A 22,077-nucleotide genomic window follows, 5' to 3' on the forward strand; every position below is an offset into this window, starting at 1 on the left:
TCAAGTATTTAGGAAAATTTTATTTAAAAATACACTGAATATTTTCCATGCTATAAATATAGAATAATCGAAAGGAAACGATTTCTTTCATAAATCAATGATAACCCGAAAGCAAAGATAAGCCTTAAGAATTGTACCAAATCTAAGATGTGTAAGTTTGTATATTTTATAAATATTCGGTAAAATGTCTAATCAAATCGCTTTTAAAAAAAAATTAAGTATCTATTATAATTTATAGAAGATTCCGTTGCCCCCCGTTACAGTACCTATAGATGTCTAAGTCTGAGTTTTACACGAAGCGACTCCAGTCTAACCACAACCTTTGCAGGAGGAGAACTTATCATTAAGGTTGCACACTGTGTTACTTCACAATATATTCTCTTGTTTGTTTTTTACTGACACTCAATCGAATGTAGGTATATAGGAAAACTCAGAAAAGTGTCATTGGTGCAAGGCGGCGGAAGAATATGCACCGCATACATTTTAATAAAACTGTTTAATATTTTGACCATCAACACTTATTCTTATAAATAGTTCCTGAATAGTAAATTAAATTACTCAGCCACGTCGTAACTTACAATGTGATACCTAATAAACGTCCAATAACGATTCCTCGTGGTCAGGATCCAGCAGGTAAATATCCCGGCCCTCAGGAAGGGAGTACCAATAAAAATCATTAAATAGCGGACCTGGCCTAAAGAGTAGAAAGAGACTAGAAGATATTTTATATGTTTATATTTGCGGAAGAGAAACAATTTTATTATTGAATTCGATTTTATCACATTCGTCCAGAAAGCAATATTCATTGCAAAGTACCAGACACACCAGACGGATTGACAGATTTGATCAATGGTGATAATGTATTCAAATAAAACTTACAAACTATATATTCATAAAATATGTATGGATGGGTCCACTACAGTCGATTTCCTTTTATTTTTCGTTTATTGTATGAAAACAATGTAACTGACACTCGGAAGGAGCCTCACACCCATACCACAGGGAAACTATGATGGGGGTCAATACAACAAACTTTTACAAACAAATTCGTTAATAATTCAAATAAACGATATTTGTATTCTATACTTACTATGTTTTGCGCAAACGGTCAGGTGGACCGCAATATGCCAGGGACAAATCCTGCATCCATAATGTTGCTCGAAGAGGAGGCAAATTCTAGTTTTGTGTGCGCAAGAATTTTTGTCAAGGAAAAGTATGATGAAAATTCTTTTATGAGCATGCAATTTGAAGTTATTTACATGCCAAGTTTTAATAATAAGGGCAAATGAGTTGAGGAAATGAATCAAATGTAAAGCACGTATTACATATATGAGTTGTAAAATATTCAACTGTGAGCAAAATCTGTAAGTTTGTATCTTTTGTCTCAAGGCCTTTTGTAATTAACTATTGATCATTATATTGTAGTAAGTACTTTTGTGAGAACCAATTTGCAAATTATAGTTTATACTTAACCTATTTGGTATAGAATAATATAAAACTAGATATTTAATTTTTTTATAGTTTTGAGTACATTATATGATTACTGTAAAGTTTGATTGTATGATAGTCTTTTGTATCTATTCTCGTCTAAGTCGTATCAAAGATTATCTATAATAAACTATAAAAAATCTGCCAGATAAAAATAAGACTTGGAATGTCCCACGGAAGCAAAACCTCACAACAATGGCGAGCCTAAAAATTGAAATCATCTAACAGATTCATAAAGTCCTCTCCACTAAAATTTAAGCCTACATCGTACATAATCGGGATTAATTAAATCAGAATGAAATCAAGTTGACCCTAACCCTTGTAATCCCTTGGGAAGAACTGAAACTCTATGTTTATAACTACACGGGAACAACTTTATATCAATTTATGCAGAACGCGGTATTTTGGTAGTTCCTTGCTTTAAAAGGAACCTTTTTATGTTTGGCAATTACAAAGTGCTACAAATTAAGCATTTAGTCTTAGATTTGAAGAGAATAATGTTATTGTGCCGTGTGGTTCACGGTGGCACTTAGTTCAGCCGCTCTATGAGTATTGTGTCACTGTGTCAACTTAATGGTCTATAAGTTTCTAAGCTCATTTTTATACGATTTGTGTTCTAAACAAAAACACAAATCCTTTCCCTTTATATCAGCAAACCTGTTTCATTGTAAATACATATAGACTACAACTATACAGTTTAGAAGCAAATCTTAGAACACTCTTTATTCATGGCTCAAATGATCCCTACTGACCGTAGGGAACATTTGAGCCATGATAAAGAGTGTTAGTATTCCAGACACGTATGCACTAAAGGGTACGCCAAGATTAAAAAAATTCGGACTGTTATGTGCGATTTTTCTTGTTCATTCAAAGACCGCATTTTACCATTTTGCGTTTTTGATTACATTTTCTTCTTTTTAAATTTAGCAATAGTTAATATGCTTCTAGTATCTGTCTGTCTTCTGGTAACTGTTTTTCGTCCTGAGCAGTTTGTAAAAGACAATGTAGGGAAAAAGGGTTATAAACTTGTGATTCTTATTATTAGGCTAGTAACCTGTCATTATTTCTGACTATCAATGACATTTTTATCCGATTAACATAGCATTTGAATTTAGTGACTATGAGTCCTGAAGTGTATAGACTACATCTTTGTCTATTCCGTAAAGGATAAAGACGTGATATGCTGGTTTGATCATGATGTATTTTTGATGAATCATTCTCATAGGCAGATCTTGAACTTTACCTCAGGAAGGACGCAACCGTGACAAATATATGCTTGATAATAATATAATCAGCGGAAATACCCTCAGTACAGTAATATTGATAAAAAAATGCGGTTGAATTGAGAACCTCGTCCTTCTTTGAAGTAGGTTAAAATGTAGGCATTATGACATGTAGGTGGACATGGAAAAACGTAAAAAAAGGACTTCTTTAAAGCTCGGGGTTCACATGCTATTTTTTAGTGATAAATCGTTGTTTGCACCGTTATTTGAAAGTATATATAGCAATAGGACGTAGACCTTCGGTACTACGTAGTAGTTGAAGTAAGTAGGTATTAAAACCCTTTTACCTGTGGACGGTATAGAACCCGAAGCAAAATTTACCTACATGATGGTCGAATCTTGCATGAAAATGATTTGAGCCCATATATTAACACGTACAATATTCAGTTACCCTTTATATAAAAACATAACCATTATAAGAAGACACCTGTGCCACAAAAAACTTTAGGTTACAGAAGAATATCTCCTCTGTAAGCTACTGACTTCAAATAAATTTTAAAACCAATTGATTGATTCGATTGAAATAATCAATTGGTTATATAAAAAATAAATTTAACTTTATACAATTCAAAATTTACACTGAAGCAGAATGGCAGGCCATAAGTATATATTATAATGTGTCGCATCTGCTTACAAGAATTTAATTTTAATTTGTACACGCGCTTTGAGCATTTGGCAAAGTGCCTTGCCGGGCGCCTTCTGTTTTTTTAGCTGTTCAATCATAAAAGTAGTTTGCGAATTTCACTCGGCTCCAGTTTGAAATTTCGCTATATTCATATTAACTACTTTTAATTTCAGGGTACAATTTGTTAAGCGCTTTCAGCACTTTGTTTTTTCTGTACAGTGCTATTAGTGCAAACGAGTGCCTACCTCTTTAGTAGACCTAGTGGTATAATAATTAATAGTAGATTTCAGAAGAAATGGATAAAGACCGTCGGTGATCGATTCTGTGAGGTGCCGCCCGGTTAAAATACTTGAAGCACAGAAAGGCACAGGTTCGAATCCCACCTCGGCCATACCAATGACTATTTTCCAAGTTATAGAGGTACATTAGTTAGAATACTAACTAATGCTCTTACGGTAAGGGAAAATATCGGAAACCTGCACTCACTCATGATCGATCCAGGGTTAGGTTTACCTGCAAAGGTTTCGGAGGTCAGACGGGAGTCGCTTCGTGTAAAAACCTGATTCACCCAACCCAGGATCCATGGTCAAATGCATACCCCGGCTCCTCATCAGAGTGGTGAGGATGCAACCGGGGCTAAAGCCTGGAGGAAGAAGAACTGAGCAAATAAACAAGAGTTCACCATTACACACTATTAAATACATATGTAACACCGGCACCGGCTCTTTGAAGAGTGAACTCGGCTACTTAGATGCATACTCGTAAAATGACGCCTCTTTACCGGAGGGGTAAATATTTCCATTTGTCACGATCCTTGCATACTTCTTTCATTAAGGTCATAGGTTAAGGCTGCTCATAACAAATCATAAGCAAAGATTCTGATATCCGATCTCTTTATTTTCGCAGAATTTCTTAAATATCTTATTTATAAATGAAATACATCCATTGTTCAAAAGTTTATTTTTATTTTGGAATTTTCACTTAGAATCGATGTGTCATCTGTTTCTAAAATTATGTACAACAGTGTCAGTTTACATAGAAACAGCACTGCAATGCTGGTTAATACCAATGTAATATTATCCTATCAAACACTGGCGGCTCAAAGGCATGCCTAGGTCATCTAATTGGTCTTAGTAATCACTTATGTCGCGCTTTGATTACAGTATTAACACTATATTTAGTTTACAGGGAATTCTAATTAGTAGGTGTCTACTCAAAAGTAAGATATAGGTAGTATATTAATAACGATAAAGGCTGTATACTAACTTGTTATCGCGTCACAATCACTTACGGGAAAGACAGAGCCAATTACGTACAGCTACGTTAATAATGTAATTTTCTAAAAAAAAAAGAACATGTCCTTCAACTATGCGATAGATTAGCACTCTGTTAGTATCATTTTTATCTCAATTCCAACCCATGCATCTAAACTGGCATTCTCTTTGTGTATTGCTGTTAGAAATAAAGACCTTATATTTATAACAAAAAGAAGTATTATAGTCTTTATCAAGACGTAAATTGAGTTAATTTAAAGTGCAAACACAGTTGCATTAAAATATCCATATATTAATAAAAAAGCTACCAAGCTTCTCCCACTTTCCTAAAATTGTATTAAAAAGGATGCACAACGGAGCTGAGTAGAAAGATAATGACATTATACTAGTGTTGGACTGAGCTTGGTTTCTCAAAAGCTTACACAAAGTTCCCGCCTAATAAAAAAATAAAAGCTTTTATGAGTAAACCTTTTAAGTAACGCACACATGTGTATGTGTTGATTACTTTAGAGGTTTACTTATTCTGAAATACATGCATATTGTTACGTCTTTATACCTTACGGGGTAGACAAAGCCAACTCTTGAAAAGACCACGTTTCGATGTATGGCTTAATGAGATTCAAATATAAATCCAGTATATAGTTCCTCTGACCGATCGTATGACGTGATCGAATCGGGAACATCCTTGCGAAAAGTCTAGTCCAAAGTTCTCAAAACCGACGAGCTTGAATGAAAAGAATAAATATATAAATGTAGATGAAGAGAAAAAATATTGCATGAGCCGTGTCAAAGTCATTATTACTTTGACATAATACTTACATACATACATATGATCACGTCTATATCCCTACCGGGGTAGACAGAGCCACCAGTCTTGAAAAGCCTGATAGGCCACGCTCAGCTGTTTGGCTAAGTGATAGAGTTGAGGTTCCAATAGTGACAGGTTGTTAGCCCATCGCCTAAAAGAAGAATCCCAAGTTTATAAGTCTATCCCTAAATAATACATAATACTTCTAAAACTTTAACCACATAAAGTTATGAATCCATACTAGGTAATATTATAAACTTGTAAATGTGTCTATTTGTCTCTCTCTCTCTCTTTTGATCTCTATAAAATTTTGCATAAGTACTTACATTATAGTAGTACGGAGAAGGACATGGCAATTTTCACGGGCGCGGGGAAAGCAAATGCGGACCTCAACTTCAAAGATTTTTTGGGTGTTAATAAATGAATACAGAAATCAGTTTTTAGATTAAAACTCGTTAACCCTTCAAAATTCCAATGTATATCAAATTCAATCAAATTGGCCGGCGGTCAGAAACCTCGCTTTTGCATTAATTAATCGCATATCGTGTGTGGTATTTATTGTGTAAGGATGCATCATTCATAGCAGCGTTGGAAGCCGTGGCTGAATCACCCTTTGTACATAAAGGCGGCTGAGATAATAAAAGCAGTCAATAATTGCATATACGAAGAGATAGATCTATTATATATAAAATTCTCGTGTCATAATGTTCGTTCCCGGACTCTTTCGAAACGGCTTGCCCGATTCTCATTAAATTTTGTGAGCATATTGAGTAGGTCTGAGGATCGGCCAAAATCTATTTTTCATAACCATCAATGATAAGGGTTGTCCACCCTTAAAATTTTCTTTACATTAGAATTTTCTTAAAAATTATTTTTATGGCAAAACAACGTTTGCCGGGACCGCTAGTTTCTATATAAATATATTATTTTAGCCAGGGGATTTCACAATGTAAATTCTTGAAATTTAAAAACCTGATTATAGGTCTATATGTTTGTACCAGAGGATGCCTACTCACGGATCCCAAGCTTCCCCATACCAACGAAAATTATGGGAAATCCTCTGTTAATGCACCCAGACATAGAACCTTTACCGTATGATGAACCTATATGTCAAATTTCAAGTTTCTTTACCCAACCGTGTGGGCTGTGCGTTGTTTGTCAGTCAGTAACTCAGTAATGGAAAAGTTTTAAGATGTGTGTGAGAAAATAATATATGCCAACCATGATTGTATATGTAATTGCCAAAAATGCAAATATCCGAGAGAGATAGCGAAAGAAATTAGTAAAAGCTTGTTAATCCTTCTTGACACCAAACCATGACCTATTCAAAACGTTAATGAAATGAACACAGAGTTAACTAAAAACAGATGTGACATGTTACACATTTGGACTATATGGAAGCCGTGACAGCTAAAATGCGGCGCGCCGAAGCGGCGTGTCACGCGGTGTCAGAAAGAATTGTCAACTGCATTTGTTTTTTGCCGTGTCGGGAATGAACTCGGGAAATAAAGTGCTAAATGTTGAAGTTGAGTCCCCGTGATATTTTTGTTCGGTGAATGACGATTGCCTTTTTTAACCGACTTCAAAATAAGGAGGTTTCCCAATTCGACATATTCATGAATGAAACTATTAATGCTCTTAGTATTTATTGCGTACGTTAGCTGGCAGGTTGAAGAACAGCCTTCGCGAAAAAATTTGCAAGGTTAAATTGAAATTAAAAATTATAACATTTTATATTTCGCGTCGCATGATTGTTTATGTAGGAAAACGGGAATTAACGCGAACATACCGTTTTATCCTGACGTTTCGACCGGGTTGCACCGATCGTGGTCACAGGATACAGGTCACAAAATACCGGTAAACACCAGTCATTTTCGCGTGAATTACCGCTTGCATACATTATTAAGGTAAAAATTGTATGATGAATTAATCACCACCACTCTGATCGCGCAACGTGAATTGGTCCATACATTATACAAAGTAACTCGATCGCGTTGCGTCATCGTCTCGCATATGTTTCGAGGCAGCAAGAAAAGGCAAATGAGAACATATTTTACCAATGGGCTGACATGTGTTCATCACACATTTTCATCCCAGAATGCGCAAAGATTTAGGTACAATCCGACCAATTCCTCACGCCGACATTGCCTGTCAAACGGGAATGGAAAATAATATATCACTAGTTTGGAAAACGGGTAAAATGGAAGTCAACGCGGAATGGGCTTCTTAGGTAACTTCGCGCGAGCTCTTTTCAAAATATTTAGATTATACGGAGAAGTTTTGCAGTCGATGAAAAAGAAGTGATAAAAATAACTTTCTTTATCGAGAAAAAGTTTATACTGAGATTTAATCCATACTTCCATACTAATAATATATAGAAAAAGAGATGTGTTTTTAAGATTAACGAACAAATTCAACTGGAGCGTCTGTGGTCAAATTCCTGATTGAAATGCATGATGTGCATGTAGGCTCAAGTACAAATACTCGGCTAAGTACAAATAACGTGTTGTTCCCGCTGCTTTAGAATAGGACCAGTACACAGCAACAGCTGCTCTTACGGCCAGGGAAGACATCATAAAGAAACCTTCGCATTCAGGCAACTGGATGTGTAACCATGAATAAGACAGTCAAGTTCACCGGAAAAAAGAAAGAAAAGGTAACCTACAAAATTCTACTACTATCATTTTCATACAAAAGATTATAAAAAAAGAAAAAGAATTCTTACCTTATTCCATAAAATTCATAATGAACTATGAATAACTGGGCATTCTTGACGCGAGCTTTATGTATGAGTACAGCGAGGGCTGCGTTTATAAAATTCCTGCTTGCTTGTTGGATAAATACTTTGGATTCGAACTATGTGACATGGAAAAGTTCACATACCGACGGAACGGATGGCGAACATTTTCTGAAAATTTATCCAAACAAAACTCTTCTATTAATGAATGAGTGACTGACAACGCACAGTCCAAACTGCTGGGTTTAGAAACTTCAAAATTGGCATGTAATTTCTTATAAGGTCTAGGGGTGCACTAAGAAAGGATTACTCGAAACGGGAATTAGCGGGATTTTATACGCAGGACTAGCCGCGGGTTTTAAAGTTTGAAATTTGAATTATAATCCATTAAAAAGGTGCGACGAAGGGATAGGCTAATAACCTTGGGATTCTTCTTTTAGGTGATGGACTAGCAACCTGGCACTATATATTAAATCTGAATTCGATCATTAAGCCAAACAGCAGAGCATGGCCAGTCAGCCTTTTCAAGACTGTTGGCTATGTCTACCCTGCAGGGGATATAGACGTGGTTATATGTATGTGGTTTAGTTACTTTTGACGCAAAATTACTTACATAAGTTTGTAAAGCTGAATTTATTTTTGTGTCTTGGCTTTAAATCAACCTATATTGTACGAGTTACACGTACGAGTATATTTATGTGGAGATACCTCACTTCTATACTTTACAAAGAAAAAAAACGATCTTTCAGCTTTTCTTAATTTTATAAAATAGTCATTTCTCAATTAACTAACTGTTAATTTTATAGGACAGTGTGTGACCAAAAGTTAGTCACTGTGCATATGCATTCATTGAAAACTCTACGTTTCCTTATTTCATTTTAGATTTATCGTAGCAATCTAATTTAATGTCGTGAGCAACGAACGGTTTTTAATGCTATAAATTACGGATTTTAACTATATAGTAATTGCGAATGTTGTGATTCAGACAGAGCTTCATGTATACATAGAGTTATTAAAATTAAACTTACTCTAATCTAAGTCTAAAACATAAGTCCTCTTTATTTATTTATTATTCTTTATTGTAACAATTACAATTTGTAAAGTCCAATATAGCATTATCTAACATTGTGCCATTCGTTTAAGCATAGAAGTGTGTTGTGTAGGTGATAATAAATAAAAAATAATGTATAATAAACATACTTACTTATATATTTGCAGCAGAATTCATGCTCTTTGTTTATGTTACGTCTATATTAATAAATGCAATTAAGCTACTAAGAAAAAAAAATACAAATTGTACCTATAAGTACCTAAGAGTTAATACTTAATCCACTTCCTACTAATAAATGCGAAGGTTTGTAAGTATGTGTGTATGTGTGTTTGTTACTATTCACACAAAAGCTGGTCATAAAGAATTAATAAATAGATACTGATCGAACATTCTCATTTTTACATACATACATACAAATACCATCACGCCTGCTTTCCTTTGGTGTAGGCAGAGGCTTTGAAACAAATAGGTACATTTTTTCAAGACGATAGTTTATACGATTGTGTACTCAATATATTAGTATGATTGATTTATATTTCTTAAGTCTAGATAATTTTAAAATGGTAACTAATTATTAATTGTGAGAAATTGAATATTTATCTAGAAAGTCCATGCAGCGGGCTGGTAAATATTTGATATTTAACTATTTCATTTTGGTTCTCAAGTCAGTCACTTGAATTTATTTTCCATGTAAGAACTTTAGATTCAAATCGATAGCCCAATGTCATTTGAAAATTCCACAACTCTATTACCACTGACATAGATTAAGCTAGATACAGCAAGTTCATCAAAGTCAAACGTGTCAAGTACAGCCAAGCTCACTGCAAAGTCAACAAGGTAAAATGATGGACAGAGTCGTTAATTAGTACCATTTTTGGAAGATATTACTTATACAGCTCAACAGAGCTGATTATTTTATCTGTAAATTTATTTAATTATGACAAAAAAAAAATGAAGAAAGAGAATCATTAAATCTCCAGCTGAACGTGGCGTTCCAGTATAATCGAGACTGTGGCTCTGTCTACTCCGTTAGAGATAAAGACGTGATCTACATATGCATAACATAAATAAAAAAAAAAACAGTTTCTAAAACAAATGATTTGGCATTCAAAATTATAAGTGTATTTTGCGCGGGGTCTTACTAGAGTTACATCCGTGCTATTAACCGTTATGACTTTCCCTCAAAAGGAGACGATCTTGCAGTATTGGGTTTCAATTATCATAAAATTGTATCGTCACCCAAACTAAACAAGTATAAACAGTATCTCTTATGTAGCACAAAATTACTATGAGTATCGGATATGTGGAGAACAAACAAAATATAAAAATGTTGGATAAAAAAAATCTGTTTTTACTCGTAAATCGTTCATAAAGCTTATACATATGTTTTATCTCTATCTCTCTCTCTCTCTCTCTCTCTCTTTCTTATTAAAAGAGAAGAAAATATATAATCTGAATGGCAAAAATTTGTAGAGATTGTAATATTTACAATTCTAAATTACTAATTACAATAATTTTATTTAATATTATGAGATTATGGGATTATTTTATTTAGGTACTGTTTATATGTTCGGCAGTCTTTCACTCCAATACTCTGAACGTATTTTAACGTTAACACGAGCAAAGCTGCAGGTAGAAGCTAGTGATGTCTAAACAGACAAACCAATAGAGTAAATTATACGTCTCCGCTCGATTAGCAAATGCGTTTGCCGATCCAAAGTAAACATTGGCTATACATCAATTCTAATTTCCATTTGTAATTGAAAAGTCCGGAAATGTTACGCGATACGTGGGCGCGAATGTGAAATGTACACTGTTCTGGAATTCACCGATAATTTCCTTAATTACGTTAGTTTTAAGGTTTGTAAAACTAGGAGTGTAAGATTAGAACAAAAAGGTGGATAATAATATCCATTAATTTATTCAATAAAAAAAATTAGTCGATGTGCTGCAGGGCAATTGTGGTAATTTCAACTGAATCGCAATCCATCCATAGATGATACTCTACTTTTGCACTATTTGAATCTCAATTCCATCAGACATTCAGCTGAACGTGGTGTTTCAGATTTTTAAAAACTGCTGCCAACAAACTTTAAAAAAAAAAAGTTCACGACACAGGTGTGACGCCACACTTGAGGACCGTTTAGTAAGAAGTGTTTTGGACTCTCTCAAATAATGCAATTCGTTATGTCTCAGGCAGTTTTTTGTTTATTGATGCGATTATTTTACCAATGTTTTAGTGATATAATATAAATTTTTACTTAATGAACACGAAAAACAAAAATTTGTCACTATGCCTATACATGACTAAGTTCTTTTTTTATTTAATCATCGTAAAGAATTATTATTGGGAATCCTTTTCATTTTCGAACTGAACAAAAACATAAAAATATTCAGATCGATTCACATGGAAATAAAAATAGAATTTTCGGCATCGATAGGCGCCGCTGCACGTCTCATTCGATTTAACGTAAGTCGATCTTGCTCAATGATTTTCATTTGTCTTATTTTTGTTGTACAAAAATGCTTTACGAAATGTTATTATTATATAAATAACAAAAATATTTGAATAATTGAAAATGCTTCTGTTTTGGGAAATTTGACTTTCAATTTCACTAACACTACATAAATTGCTCATAAAAAAAATTCGCAGTCAAGTTAGCAATGTTTTTCATATGACTTCTCAAAGACACGGCCCATACGACCTACATATAGTCACGTCTATAGCTAATTACAAACAAAACTCTATAATATTATAGACGTATGGAATACTAGCAAGGATCTTCAAACATTCAGATGCACACTAATTGGCGCATTTAAAGGCTATCATGGCGCCTGTGCCCGTAATATATAATGTCTAACCATTTGAGGAATAGCATGAGACCTTAATGGCCAAGATATATCTTTATGTTAATTATGAGAAAGAGGGTGACTTTTTGCCGTGTGGTTTCCAACACTTTACTATGGGGTCACTCCATCACGATTCGAATTCGTAAAATGCGATTAAAGGAATAGGCACATTCATCGAGTGCAGCTTTTACCATGATCCATTTTACGTTCCCTTACAAAGATTGCGGAAGTCAGACAGGAGTCTCTTCGTATAGAAATCTAACTCCACTGGTCCAGGATTATGGTCAAAAGATGCACCCCTGGCTCTTCTCCAAAGAGGTAAGGTAAGTCACAAATATTAACGCTAGTCTACCTAGCCTACCTACCTAGAGAGTGATTACTTAAGTCATTTTTGTGTTATACGGTCCCTTTACAAAACCAATATGAAATTAATGATGATTTATAAAAGAAATGGACATAAAATATCTAGAGAATAACAGAGCATTAAGATTCTCAGTAAACGTTCGTTCGATTTTATTGGTTTATTTAGGTGTAGTACCTACTTATATTGGAAATTCGCATACCGCATTGTTTGGTTTAAAATAATTACGTCCTTCGAGGAAACTGCCACCTACCTGGTTCAGCTAATTTTGCGGGATAAAGGCTAGAGCACACCAAACACAGGTCACAAGCAGCCTTAGATCATACAAATAATAGGATTGAAAGAAATGTCGCAGTTTGAAAGCAAAGCGGTGTGTGTAGTTTGTTCGAAGAGATTTTTGTATAAGTTGTTGCGGCTTGAGGGGTTAGTGTGAGTTTTACTCGATCAAACGCGTCGAGCAAGTAAACGCGAATTTGAATGGAATTGCATTAGTGCCATCGCGTTACCACTAGATGGCGCTGATCAGATCACACCTTGCGTCTGTTCGAGTAAAACTCGCACTAACCCCTCAAGCCGCAACAACTTATTACACAAAAATCTCTTCGAACAAACTCGTCACACCCGCGCTCAAACTGCTGTGCCTGAGCACCGATTCTGAAGAGTTTCTTGTACTAAAACTTAGAGCGGGCCCCTGTAGTGTAGTTTGTTCCGCCGCTTCTTCTACACATGCGCTTTAGTAGTTATAATTAGATTAGAGTCAATAAGTCATACCTTTTATCCAATTTTGAAAATAAATTTATATTCTATTCTATTCTGTTATCAAACTGGGCTCCTCCTGACCTGCTTTTAGTGTGCTCAGGCCCTTACCTTCCGCAAACTTACCCGAACAACAACGAACGTTGCTAAAACTATGTACACTGTACACATTATCCTTAATTTTATATTCATTACTAACTGTGGCCCGCTGTTATCGCGCGAAAAACTATCGTTGTCCTGTTTCACGTCGTAATAAAAAGCGAAACAGCGATAGTTTTCGTGCGATAATAACGGCGTAGCGCGTACCATGCCACGGAGGCAAACCTATATAGATTTCTTTAATATGCTTTTTCCGTCAATTTTATAAAGCGGTCAATTACATTGCTACGATATTGAACTGAAACTGAAATAATACATTATTACTTTCATAAGAGTATATCATATAAACCGCATTCAACTCTGTTTAAAAGTTTTGAAGCAAGGCTTGAAGTAAATTTTCAATTGACCATAACTTCTTTTTCCCTTAATCGATTCTGACGAAACAAAGTTTTGACAACGCGCATAATTATATGCAATGAAACTGTTGGGCAGTTTTGAACTTATAACGTAGTAATTAGAGTAATAAAATAGAACGATGATGGTCAAACCTTTGTTTTTACTAGTTATAAAGTATCATGTACTATTGTTGTATTGATACATATGTACATACATATAATCACGTCTTTATGCCTTGCGGGAAAGACAAAGCCAACAGATAGAATTGGAATTCGAATAGAGACAGGTTGCTACCACATCGCCTGAGAGAAAAATCCCAAGCCTATCCACTAGTCGTATTGTGAATGCCTATCCCAAAAGGCATTACATTTCACCACAAAATAAAACTTATTTTGCTAACAAAACCGCAAGTTTCGGCTCCACTAACAATTTCGACAGAAACGTACAGTCAACCGCATATCAAGTTGCCCTGCTAGGGACTCTATGACGCAGTATTGCGGTGAATTTGGGTAGCTTGATGTGCTGTTAACTGTACATTTATACAGTAAAAGGAAAACAAAGCCAATCTCGATGTACTCCTTTGAACTGTACAAAACTACCCTCAAAACCTCTGCCTGTTTTAGACACCCACAAACGAATTTAATTTTAGGGTGACCCATGATAGAAAATACCTATCCATACTCTATTGTTACAATATTACAAAATGCGTTTGCCTCTACCACAATTAATCTAAATTATGCACGTTGCCGTGTGGTTCCCGGCACCAATAGAAAAAAGAATAGCACCGCTCCATCTCTTGTCGTAAAAGGATGGATGGATGTCATAAAAGGCGACTAATGGAGAGGCTTATAAACTTGGAATTCTTCTTTTAGGAGACGAGCAACCAACCTGTCACTATTTGAATCTCAATTCTATCTTAAAGCTATATAGCTGAATGTGGCCTTTCAGTCTTTTCAAGACGTTGTTGGCTCTGCCGTTGCCGCAAGGGATATAGGCGTGATTTTATGTATGCAGGTTTATTTTGATTTTTATTCTCATTGTTGCCCGCAACGTCAATGGACTATGGGTTTCACATATCTATTTCCCTTACAGGGTAGACCTTTTGAAAATATTTTGATCATATTCACATGTACGGCTTAGATATTTGATTTTGATTAAAGAAAATGATTTGAGAATGAGATTTCGATTAATAAGTCTACAAGCAAAAAAATCAAAAAGTTTCATCAAAACTGGTATAGTGATGGAATTGAGATTTAACAGGTTACTAATCTAGCGCCTAAAAGAAAAATACCACGTTTACATGCTTTGCCCTTGATTGACTTTACTTTGTAAAGGTAAACAGCTTGCGTTCACTATGTTTTTCTGCGCTACTAGACCACTTCTACAAATACATCCGTAAATTCCCCTAAAAAAACTATTTCATTGAAAATAGTAACCAGAAAGCGAAGGCAATCTACTCGACTCCCTTTGAACTACGCGATAGTATCTGAACCCACCTCGTTCGGTCATACGCAGACAAGTTTGAATTTACAGTACTTTAATACGAATACTGTAATAGTAATCTACATTTATACAAGGTGTCTCGTAAATCGCGTTGCATATTAAAACGAGGGCACTCATAATCTTATTCTCGTTCAAATTATTAGAAAAATAGGGGGTTTAGGGGGTCTATTTTATCAAATTATCAAACAAAAACAAGAAGCGTGGGATCGACGCGTATGGCGCGTATTAAGTCCAATTTGTTGGATCCGAACTCAGGTTAACCTAGAACTTATTTTACTAAACTAGGTAGGTACCTAGAATTTATATTTTACTCCTGCTGAGACGCTGCTTGTTTATCTCCTATCAACAGCCATAACTACATTCAGTCAGAAAAGTATCGGGAATGGATTATTTATTTATGGTTCCAAATTCAAATTTTTGTTTTTTTTTGTTGTTGTTAGATTGGCACAACTGTTTTCCATTTTGGCGCGGAGTTTGAGTTGCATCTGTTGTTTACATTAAATACAGTGCTATTTTTAGTTATATCATATCTAGTGTGTATTGCTAATTTCATAATGGATAAAAACATCGAACAAAGAGTTTGTCTTAAATTTTGCATTGCCAATGGAATATCGTGTTCGGAGTCACTGAAAATGTTACAGAAGGCTTACGGTGAATCGACTTTATCAAAAACTCGTGCTTATGAGTGATACAAAGCGTTCAAAAGCGGTCGAGATGTGATGGAAGATTTGCCTCGCTCTGGTAGGCCATCAACGTCTGCAACTGAAGTTAACATCGCAAAAGTGAAGGAAATAGTGACTGAAAATCCTCATTCAACTTTGAGAGAGATAGCCACCGAACTTTCTGTATCTCACGAGTCGATCCGTACCATTTTAACTAATAATTTGGGTATGAAACATGTTGCCGCTCGGCTAGTCCCAAAAGACCTGAATTTTTTTCAAAAACTCAATCGCATGAGAGTCGCTGAGGACATGCTAGAACGAGTCAATTCCGACCCAACATTCATGAAACGCATTGTTACTGGTGACGAAACGTGGGTTTACGAGTTTGACATGCAAACTAGTCAACAAGCTTCGGAGTGGCGCCTTCCAACTGAACCGAAACCGAAAAAACCACGCCAAAGTCGTTCAAAAGTCAAAGTCATGTTGACTGTTTTCTTTGACTATCGCGGTGTTGTGCACTCGGAATTCTTGCCGGAAGGTCAAACGGTAAATAAGGAATATTATTTGAGTGTTATGCGGCGTTTAAGAGAGCAAATCCGACGAAAAAGGCCAGATTTGTGGAAAGAAAATTCTTGGATTTTGCACCATGATAATGCACCTTCGCACAAGGCCATCATTGTGAACGAATTTTTAACCAAACACTCAACAAATACCATCGAGCAACCACCATATTCACCAGATATGGCTTCAGCCGACTTTTTTCTTTTTCCTAAACTCAAATTACCACTTCGTGGCACCCGTTTTCAATCGGTAGAAGACATAAAAGAGAATTCGCGGCGAGAACTGACCTCAATTCCGGAAACAGCGTTTAAAAAATGTTTTGATGATTGGATTATTCGTTGGCGTAAGTGTATCGTTTCTAAAGGAGCATATTTTGAAGGTGATAAAATAAATTTGGATGAATAACAAACAGTTTGTGTATTATTGATTTTTTCCTGCTACTTTCTTGACAGAGTAGTAAAACAGGATTTCAAGTATTGTCCAATTTTTACGGCCATCGTCACCTTTCAGTCTTTGCTCCCAAATTCGCCCATAGAGACTTTATTATAACGTTATCACTTGATCGAAACGCTTTTGTTTTTATAACTTTATTTCGACACATTTACGTGATCCGGTTGTTAACTTCAGCCGAAGACTTTCGGATTTTTTGTATGAAAGATAAAGTCCCAGGGTAAACATTAAGTGGTTAAAAATAGTAAATGAATAGTTTAGCACAATACTTATGGAATTGATTTTTTTTATTCAGTTATTTATTGTTTGCTTAATGTTATAGTTATGTGGTACATCAACTCATGCATATAACTTTAGGTAAAGCACAATATTTTCAAATAAAATGCCAATGTATTATTGACCCTTCATTTCAACTTCATACATACATATATATAATCATAAAGTAAAAAGTAAAGCAGAATGGATATTACCGATCCTGAACGGTGTTGTCGTTAATAAACTAATTAAACCTATGAACCTTTTACCTCAAATAAATAAAAATATTGAAAATTGAAACAGCTCCATTGATCCCGACTTAAATCCTCCTTCGACGGCTCAAGGAAAACTGTGGGAGTAAGAAAAAATATGGTTTTGTTTTCACATAAAAGCGGAATTGTGAAATACAAAATGTCTTCTGCAGATAATCAGTTTGACTGTAAAATGTTTTATTACAAATTTATAGGCGTATTGTTTTTAACAATGACATTTCTGGTTTATTTCCCTGTAAAGAGTAAATTCATTTTCATGGTTTAGTAGTTTAGAATAGAATAGAAGAATAGAATAGATTTATTTTCAAAATTGGATACAAGGTATCACTTATTGACGTCACATCACTGAAATCTTATAATAACTACTACCGCTTCCAAAGCGCACATGTAGAAGCAGCGGCGGAACGAACTACACTGCAGGTATTGCACACCGTAAACCGTACGTTCATTCATCTCAATTTGGTCCAAAGGTTCGACTGGCAGAGAATGCCTTGTGACATTAAGTCCACCTGTTGTTCCTTAAAATTGGAAAACAGTTCATACATACATATAATCACGTTTTTATCTCTAACGGGGTGGAAAGAGCCAACAGTCTTGAAAATTATATAAGTAAATATTAAATAAATAAAAACAAAAACAGTTTGTTTCTTCTTCTATTCGCAAGGAATTTTATATTATATCCTCTTTTAGGCGATGGGCTAGCAACCTGTCACTATTTGAATCTCAATTCTATCATTAAGCCAAATAGCTGAACGTGGCCATTCAGTCTTTTCAAGACCGTCGGCTCTGTCTACCCCCCAAGGGATATAGACGTGGCCATATGTATGTATGTATGTAATTTTATATATATTTGACAACAAAACTTAATTTAAAAGCCCTGCAATGGAATCTTAGTTCAATTCTATTACGACACTAGCTTTCCGCCCGCGGCTTCGCCCACGTGTAATTCGGTTATATATAGCGTTTTTTAATGATCTCGACAGGGCTTTTTCTTCCACAGGCTGAAATCTTGTTACAACTGGAATTAAATATAGCCTGTGTTACTCAGGGATGATGTAGCTTTCTAATGGTGAATGTTTGAAATCGATTCAGTAGTTTCGGAGTTTATCGATTACATGTGTAAACAAATAAACATATAAAAAAATAGATTGTTCCTCTTTATAATATTAGTATACATACAAATCTATATAGAAAAAGTAAAGCGAGACAAAATCATCGTCTCAAAAGAAAAAAAAACAGGATTTATAGGACGAAGAGGCCTTACAGGATTTCCTTGTAAACAATATTATTAGTTTTTATCTCGTTGCCAACGCCATCTATCGAGCATCGAGACAACTCATGATAGTTAATAGAAAATAAAATTCGGGTGTTTTATTTATGCATACCGATTACGCCGAGATTTATGGACCGATTTACGTGATTCTTTTTTTGTTCGGTAGAGTATACTTTCAAGTTGGTCCCGTTGTTACCTAGTCAGGATCTGATGATGGTATTCCAGGGAAATCAAGGGCAAACCTCAAATTTACAGGCAATTACGTTTTTGACAATTTCATAGATCTGTTTAAGTATTTGCGTCTGATAGTCATCATCCCATGTGAATGAGCTGATGATGGAAGGTACAACTCCTCAACGGTTAGGAGTTGAAAGAAAATTCTTACGAAGTTATACGTACATGTGAGGCTATTAGGTTGACCTGATAATAAAAAGTAAATCTCATTAACGTTAAGAATTTAGGTGAAAATGGATGCGGACAAATTTCGTAGCTGTTTGTATGGGTAGTGTTAACACAAAATAGGGATTAAAAGGCGTGATGTTATTAATGTTATGCATGTATGTACATAATTATGTATGTTATTATGTATGTTAAAGAGACGACTGAAAGTTGTCATACAAAGTCTTTTTTTTTAAGGATGGGAAATCATCAAATGACCTCTCCCGCTCTGGGTGGAACGGAAGGGAGTGTCAGACTTTTACTGACTAAAACCCACCTCGTTCCTTCAGTTGCCCTTTGCGTTCCGGGGCCACGGTATCTCGTTAGAACTTTCCCGCAGCCCCGGCTCAGTTTATCCCGTTTCCCCCCCTTGGGGGTTGACATTTCAAAAATCCCTTCTGGGTGCTCACTTATGTTACTAAAGGAACCTCTGTTCAAAATCTCAGACTCCCATACCGAGCGGTTTCGGCTGTGCGTTAATAAATCAGTCACCCAATCGCACCCCCTAAATCACGATTGGAGGGTAGTTTGAAAAAACTTATAATGTCAAACATATTTACTTGCCTATGTACGTGTTCATGCCAAGTTTCAAGTTTATAAACCCAAGGAATAATATTTTTCATAGAAACGTTTTTACCCCTTTTCCCCCCCTTGGGGGTTGAATTTCCAAAAATCCTTTCTTAGTGCTCCCCTACATATCCCAATGAACCTACATTCCAAATTTCAGCTGTCTGCGACCAGTAGTTTCGACTGTACGTTGTCTGTCAGTCAGTCACTCAGTAACGGAAGAGTTTTATATATATAGATTTTTCATTGTTTCATCCTTATGAGGTAGTCTTGTTTTCGTTTTCCTCAGATTCGCTTACATCATCGCTTATTGGATAATGGAAACACAACACGTCAGGTGGGCGCAATTGTGAGTAAAAATATTACAAGACAAATTGGAAGAACAAACAAATCGTAACGAGTATTTATGTAATCACTTTTTATTATGTGTTATTTTTATATGTGCCGTGTGGTTCCCGGCACCAATACAAAAAAGAATAGGACCACTCCATCTCTTTCCCATGGATATCGTAAAAGGCGACTAAGGGATAGGCTTACAAACTTGGGATTATTTTTAGGCGATGAGTTAGCAACCTGTCACTATTTGAATCTCAATTCTATCATTAAGACAAATAGCTGAACGTGGCCATTCAGTCTTTTCAGGACTGTTGGCTCTGTCTACCCCGCAAGGGATATAGACGTGATTGTAAAATATACCGGGTTTCCGGCACCAATACAAAAAAGAATAGGACGATGGGCTAGCAACCTGTCACTATTTGAATCTCAATCCTACCTTAAAGCCAAATAGCTGAACGTGGCATATCAGTCTTTACAAGACTGTAGGCTCTGTCTACCCCGCTAGGGATATAGACGTGATTATATGTATGTATGTATGTTGTAAAATATGTAGGGGTTATTATCCGGAGACTAACTAACTACTTGACATAGCTCTCCTTGTCCCCACTGGTCTTCTTAAGTCTTAGTCCTAGTTATATTTTCTAGAGAGCTTATTCTGCTAAAGTCAGTAATCGATCTCAGTAAACGAATTGTATAAATACGAAGTTAGTTTACTAAGAAGTGATTTTCCATTGTACAAACAAACAGCTTAACTTGTAGGAAGTAAGTGTAAACAATTGTTTATTTGGAAGTATTGCATTCTGTTCACTTTGCAAAAATGCTTGTTTGGTATCTAATATTATAAAAATATAACTGTGTTAAAGTAGATAAATAAAAAACTATATTTTTAAAATGTTGATTATGTGAATGAATATGCCATATAATATATGTAGTTATATTATCAGAAAAATCGGATAGTGTAAGTGTAAGACACATAATAAGTGAGACTTAAAGTTCGACGCAACCGGGACTAAAGCAATGAAGAAGATAAAGTGAACCCTTTAGTAATTTACACATACATATTAACACATACACGGGAAGAGAAGCAACGGGAAGAAACTATATTTCTTTGCTACCACACCAGCTTGGAAGCAAAACAAATATACTATAATAAATATATAGAAAAGCAATTTTGACATATATTATGAAATACTTAACTATCCAGATCAATCTCAAAAGACTGTGTTTGAAACTATTTAATAAAATTGCGCATTTTATAGAAAAACATTTTCTATATAAAGTTTACTCAAAGCGAACACAGTTTATTCAGAACATTCGAGATTCCCCGCACTGTTTTAACGCTGAGAATCAAATTTCGAGGCACATGTCAATGTGATTCCCGCACGCCACTCTCACTTCTATCAAAGCTTTTCCAATAAACAGATGGTTTTCTCAAATAAAGGTAATACTTGAACCAACGCCTCTCGATCATGAGCCCTTACATATACTATACTAACATTCAATTGAAAAAAGACTTTATAATGTTAGTATGAGAGTCGTATTTTGTATGAAATTTTCAATATCACCTGCAAATGAATTGGCTGCTCCCATTTGGTGAATTCCCGTGTCTGTAAGCTCGAGTTGTTCCTCGCTCTTTGGAGTTTGGTGTTAGCACGGTTAGGTAAGGAATTCCTTTTATTTTCTTTTACGCTGCGGTGTGTGTCAGTGGTCGGATTTACAAGTTATAGTGCAGGGGCGTTAAGATTTTTATCTGGGTACGGTAAGTGTTTTATCTACTTCTTCGCTTCATTACTTGTTATGTTGTTACTGTCATGTTTCTTTTGTTCTGTACTAAATTTTTTTTCAAAAAAGCATCTTTAAATATACTATAATAATTTGGCACGTCTATCACGTTTGTAAAATCCTCTATCAGTTATATTTAGTATTTTACAATATACGAAATAGAAAGGAAAAGTATTTCTTCAACTGATATCAAGAATTTTTGTATTGTCGTTTCCTCTTTGCCATTTCGTATTTGCGATATTGTAACTAT

General features: G+C 35.2%; 1 protein-coding gene across 2 annotated transcripts in view; it reads left to right on the forward strand.

Moving 5' to 3' along the window:
• The window catches only part of LOC106141629 (uncharacterized), a 52,774-nt gene extending 36,536 nt beyond the window's left edge, over window positions 1-16,238 (forward strand). The window contains exon 8 of one of the 2 annotated variants that reach the window (XM_060947047.1): window positions 15,672-16,238. The gene's annotated coding sequence lies outside the window, so the exon portion shown is untranslated. The remainder of the gene's footprint in view (window positions 1-15,671) is intronic. The other variant, XM_060947046.1, reaches the window with a different exon arrangement.
• The last annotated feature ends 5,839 nt before the right edge of the window (window positions 16,239-22,077 follow it).

This window comes from Amyelois transitella, chromosome 12 (genome assembly GCF_032362555.1).
Source record: "Amyelois transitella isolate CPQ chromosome 12, ilAmyTran1.1, whole genome shotgun sequence".
Lineage (NCBI taxonomy): Eukaryota > Metazoa > Arthropoda > Insecta > Lepidoptera > Pyralidae > Amyelois > Amyelois transitella.